General features: G+C 42.2%; 1 long non-coding RNA gene across 1 annotated transcript; it reads right to left on the bottom strand.

Annotated features, from left to right (window-relative positions):
• Nucleotides 1-981: 981 nt before the first annotated feature.
• LOC142295556 (uncharacterized) lies at nt 982-2,891 on the bottom strand. Its single transcript, XR_012751490.1, has 6 exons — nt 2,726-2,891; nt 2,264-2,341; nt 2,066-2,180; nt 1,855-1,979; nt 1,633-1,750; nt 982-1,542 (listed from the first exon to the last, which is right to left on the bottom strand). It is a non-coding gene; the product is annotated as an uncharacterized LOC142295556 (long non-coding RNA).
• Between the last annotated feature and the right edge of the window lie 3,109 nt (nt 2,892-6,000).

The raw sequence follows: 6,000 nt of genomic DNA, 5'->3' as shown, positions 1-6,000 counted from the left end.
TATTCTACTAACCTTTAGGTTTACACAGGAGGGATTATTAGTTCTTTTCATTAAGATCCAATAATGCTGACCTTTTGAGGTTATTGATGTTTCTGTTCTGTATCAGTATTTACCTCAACTAAGATTTAAGTATTTATTGTCAGTATAACACGCTCCAATCAATACTGAACAATGTTAATTATACAGTTTATCCTTTACGTGACTAGCCTTTATAGAGTTGCAAACAAAGTTTTTTAACCAATTATTAGGCTCAAAACAAATAAATAAAATGCAAATGGAAACTCGACTGAGGAGGACATGTCTTCAGAGCTTTGCGGCTCAGGCACAAGCTATCGCTTATATCCGCCACCATCCATGCTATTATTTAAGAAGTTACTCACCTCTGCCACCAGGAATGACTCGTATAAACAAGAGGACTGCTGACAAGACAATATCGTGCCCTATAACATAGCATTTCTCGGCATGTGCAAACCCCGATCCTGCTGTAATGGCGCCGGCGCCATCTCCCTATCAGGCAGCAGACACTGACTGCTCCACTCAGCCAGTGGCCTCTGACAGCTCCTCGGCTCAATTAAGTCCAATGGCAGCAGAAGACCTCCTAAGATCCATCCAGACTATTTTCAAGGTGGACCTTTCAGCTGCAGTGGAGAGCTTCACAAGTTAGCTGAAGAGCATCTCCCAATGCACAGCAGATCTGGAAAAGACAATACCACAGATGCATTGGAGTCAGATAAGGAGCAGATGCAGGATCATGCGGTAAGGATTGAATATTTTGAACTCAAGTGTGAAGATATGGAGAACCATGTAAAGTAAACTAAGGTTTAACTCAACGTGACTACACCTGAACCCCCGTGGCAAAGATAAGCGTTCCCGTAGTGAGAAGATAATTCGAGTGGTTGAACCTAGAGTGTCACAAAAACCCAAAAGGTAATATAGAGGTAGTTATTATGCGAAAAACCACCACTAGAACTACTCTCATAAAAATAATTTTAATCATAAATATTAAAAAGGAACATATGTAGTGTTCCTATCTTACAATTTCGTACATCAGATAAACATATATATACAAGTGCAAGTGTCGACCATGGTTAACCCACGCCTGAGCCAAGTTGTAGACAGTGGTTTATAGAGAGGGGGACAGATGTTAGTACGTCGCTGTCCGTCTGGTAGTTGTATAATGTACACTGTGCCTACCTCCTTGTTTGTAGATGTATATATAGATTATACTCCACTACTAAAGTATCTAACTCTCACTGTCCTTGTCAGCCTCCAGCAGGGATAACCACCACCAGAAAAGTGATAAAAGTGCAAACAGATGAACCATAGACAAACAAACAGTGGCAATGCGTTAGCTGTCCAGGGTTCTCATATTAGGCGTAAATTCCCTAATTAGGATTGCTGGATAATATTAGGTAGGAGCCTGGAGTTCCACTATGCTAATGGAACCCCCTGCTCTCCTGACGCGTTTCACCCCCCCTAACGCAGTAAAAAGGGGATCATCAGAGGATTTTTTTGTGTAAGTCACTTCCCATGAAAGGACACCTAGAAAGATGAATGAAAAAAATTGTAAGTATATAGATAATCATACAACTGCATTGTTTTAGGCACATATAGCTATATAGGTACACTCACAAGGGACCAGTCCTCTTAATTAGAGAGCTAATATAGGTGTTCCCTCTTAGTATGTAGTTACATAAGCGGACCATTCAAAAGTCCAGGATAAGGATGACGCTTATTCAGTAGTTGGTCCCTGCAGAGATATGTGGGAAGAAGTGGGCGAGTAATGCCGTATTATTACTGTACTCAGGCAAGGCTTCTCATACATATAAAGATAAATAAAGTCTGGATTTCTACCTGTATATATAGAGATGTAGTGGTATGGACCCTTTTGGTCAGTATATAGGCCGTTTGTTATCCACTATAAATTTTCCAGGAGACGTTTGGTCCTGTGCTAATAATAGGTTGTGAATTCGTCCCTCCTATAGGGATAATAAGATATATGATTATACACGTCCTCCGTTTGTTGTAGAGCGACACACATTTCATGTTTTTTATGTTAAATTACCTCTTGATAGGACCAGAGTGGGTTTCTCAACCTTCAAAGTACTCCGGGAATTAAAAGTATATATAGGTGACCTCCTTTCAGGCAGAAATTTTTAGGATATGACAGACAATATGTCCTGTAAAGGAATAGCATTATTGGTTTACCACCTTTCTTTTAGACCATACATGTGTGTGACTTACTGGTACTAGGGAGGTATACCTGTAAGGGCTGTCAGCGGTGTGTAGATAAAAAAACACCCTACCAAAGGGGGATAAAATGAGTCACCTCCTGCAATTCCTGCAAAAAAACAACATAACACATACTTGTAGTTCTGGTTTCACTATCAGCCCAAGCAGCATATTGGTACCATTTACATGTCTCTATATATATGACAGCTGCATTGTAGTCACTGTCCAAAACAGCAATAGTTTGCCCCTCCTCTCTCATATTGGCATAACAATGGCCAAGCTTGGAGCTGCATACTGTGGCAGGGGTCCCAAAATAATTCTTACGTGTATATGACCGTACATATATAATTATAAAACATATATATATCCAGTGCCACACCAGCTACTTTGTAAATACGGGTGTATGGCTACTAATTAAGGGGCCACTGTCTGCAGAAAAAGGAATCAGTGTACTGAACCTAATCCCCCTCTAATGACTGGTTAGAAAGCATACCTTAGTCCTGGAGCTCTACCAGTAAGGACTGTGCGTCCCGAGTGACACACACTCTAACACACTGGGAGCTCCCACTTGGTCCCTGCCGTCTCGGTCTGTGTCTGCTGCCTGGATCGCTAACCTGCATGCTCTGCAGGCCCTTTAATAATGGAGTCCCGGAGGTAAGTTTGCTACGTCCGAAAACCGGAAGTAGCACGTGGCCGGAAATGATGTAATGGCATTTTCATTCCCCTGTCACAGACTAGATCATGTGATACGTACTGGGCGGGGTTCAGGGAAACTACTTCCTCCAGTAATATCTGTAGTGTGGAACGCATATGCGTTCCACAGGCACAGCAGTGTTGGAAATGTGATGATATTACTATGGAACTTGCGTACAATGAGCGATGCATAACGCTGCATAGACGATCTATATATATATAGACATGTCATCAGTTTCTGGCTTATACTGCAGACCTGATCACATGATCTGTGCTAGATACATGCACAGATGTGTCATCCCTCTTAAGTATGCCAAGCATATATCTAGGGCTTTATAGAGGGGGTTGTAAAATATATATGTGCTAATGCTATCTATATTTGGGGGCATGCATATGATGTGTCATTCTTGGTGGTATGACCAACACATATAGACAGAGGGGGCTTATACTCTAAACGGTGTAGGAAAAACCCATATCAGGGGCAAATTGGTGCTTGCCATATCCAGGGCATTCATTCCTATATATGTATTAAATGAGGTCCCAGTTTCGTGGTGCTCATAACTCTCTAGAGGGATTCCTATCCACTATTCTCTAAAAACCACCTTTCTCCTGACAGTAAAAAAGGGGGTGGAAGGAGCATATAGGTGTATATATACCCTCCCTGAGAAAAGTTAAATTCTTGCCACGATATCCAAAATATAGATTTGTAATTTCTACATTCCAACATATAAGCGTAGATCTAAATACATGCATGTGCTCTTCCATTAGTGCAGTCTCAACAAAGATATATATTTATAAACCATGGTAAAGATGACCATGTGCGGGGCATATAGTAAATGCACAACGCTTGTGCCTATCAGTATCAATCTATTTTCCTAACAACCCTAAGAATGGGGGAGGGGGGTGGGGGTGTGGGGGGGGGGGGCTATGGGGTTTAGATTGTTAGTAGGAACAGTTATGCGCCCCGGACGAAAGGGCTGGACTAGAGGCTAAATAAAGCTATGGAAACTTATGGTCTCATTGAGACCATCAGGGGAGACCGAATCCAGGAGGAAGGTCCATCTTGCCTCCCGCTGTAGTATTTTCCTATCCCAGTCTCCCTTCCTAGCAGGTTTAGGTATAACCTCTATTGCCTGGAATGAGATACTTTTTAAATCTCCTCCATGGGTATTGTTGACATGTCTGGCTATCGCTGTATCCCTTTTGTGCCGGATATCTCCTACGTGTTCTCCGATCCTGGTTCTTAATTGTCTTTTAGTCTTTCCCACATATCCCATGGGGCAAGTGCAGGTACAGAGATAGACCAATCCTTCAGTTTTGCAGTTTGCAAAGTCTCTAAGTCTGAATGTTCTGTTAGTTTTATGGTTCAAGAAGGTTTTTGACTGATTAATATAGCGGCAATAGGTACACTTCCCACATCTAAACGTACCTACTGGTCTTCTTTCCAGCCAGGTACCAGTGCCTTTAGGCACTGTAAAGTGACTATGGGTTAAATGATCCCTAATGGACTTTCCTCTCCTAAAGGTAACACTTGGATAATCCGAGATTAGTTCACATATGTCAGGGTCGGCTTTAAGTATGGGCCAATGCCGTCTTATGATTTCCATCACTCTCCCATTTTGATCATCGTATGTGGCTATCAATCTCGTGATGTCTCTCACGTCCTCTTTTGGTTTGTGTTTAAGTAAATCTCTTCTATTTTTGTCCCTGGCATGGTGGTATGCCTGTTCTATAGTGACAGCTGGATAGCCCCTGTTATGAAAACGCTCTTTCATATTACGAGCCTGTATCTCAAACTCTCCAAGTGATGAGCAATTGCGTCTCAGGCGTAAAAATTGCCCTTTAGGAATGCCTTTCTTGAGTGGTATCGGATGGTGGCTTTCCCATCTAAGGAGACTGTTTGTCGCTGTTGGTTTTCTGTAGATGGATGTACTCAAAGTACCATCTCTGTTCTTGATTATTTTAACATCCAAAAATGCTAGACTGGCACCCCCTATCTCATATGTGAACTTAAGTCCTAGATCATTGGTGTTAAGATGTCCCATAAATTGTAGGAAGAGGGGGACCCCCCCTGTCCACAGAATCAGGACGTCATCTATGTACCGCCCCCCATAGATTAATGTGGGGACCATAGGTAGCATCCTCCTCTTTAAAGACATACCTATCCTCCCACCATCCAAGAAAAATATTGGCATACGTGGGGGCACAGGGGCTCCCCATGGCTGTACCCCTTGTCTGATGGAAAAACTTACCCCCAAAAAGGAAGTAATTGTGTGTCAATACAAATTGTAACATTTCAATCACAAACTTGTTATGCAGACTGAGGTGATTACCCCTTGTCGATAGGTAATGCCAGACTGCTTCCAGGCCTCTGTCATGAGGGATGCTACTGTACAGTTGTTCTACGTCTACAGATATCAATATGGTCTCTGGTTCTAAGACAATTCCATCCAGTTTTGCTATTAAGTCATTGGTATCTCTGATATATGATGGTAAACTCACCACAAATGGACGAAGGATTTGATCTAAGTAGATGCTCGCATTTTGGCCTAGTGCGTCTATCCCAGAGACTATGGGACGACCTTTTAGGGGTGACAGGCCCTTATGAATTTTTGGGGTCGCATAGAAGGTGGCAATGACTGGGAATTTAGGGAGAAGAAAGTCTGATTCTTTCTCCGAGATTAACTTCAAGTCTAAGGCTCTTTCCACGATGTTTCTCAACACTTCTAGATATTCATTTGTGGGATCTACGGGTAATGTCTCATAGGTGGTCATGTCCGACAATATCCTTTGACACATGATGGGGTAGGCGTCTGTGTCCATTATTACTATATTACCACCTTTGTCTGATGGTTTAATCGTGAGATTGTTGTTTTTTTCCAGTCCCATAAGTGCTTCCCATTCCCCTAGTGTTAGGTTTGGTTTGGTGGATCTTAATTTAGGTTGAATGGCGCACAGATCTTGGGTAACAAGTTTTGAAAAGATATCAAGACTGCTGCAATCTGTCACCGGGGGCATCCTAGTGCTTTTAGGTTTCAAGTTAGTAAATGGGCCTTTACCTGTCTGGTTACTATC

The sequence above is a fragment of the Anomaloglossus baeobatrachus genome, chromosome 3 (genome assembly GCF_048569485.1).
Source record: "Anomaloglossus baeobatrachus isolate aAnoBae1 chromosome 3, aAnoBae1.hap1, whole genome shotgun sequence".
In the NCBI taxonomy this organism is placed as follows: Eukaryota; Metazoa; Chordata; class Amphibia; order Anura; family Aromobatidae; genus Anomaloglossus; species Anomaloglossus baeobatrachus.
Note: the sequence above shows the minus strand (reverse complement) of the source record. Positions and strands in the feature narration are given on the sequence as shown.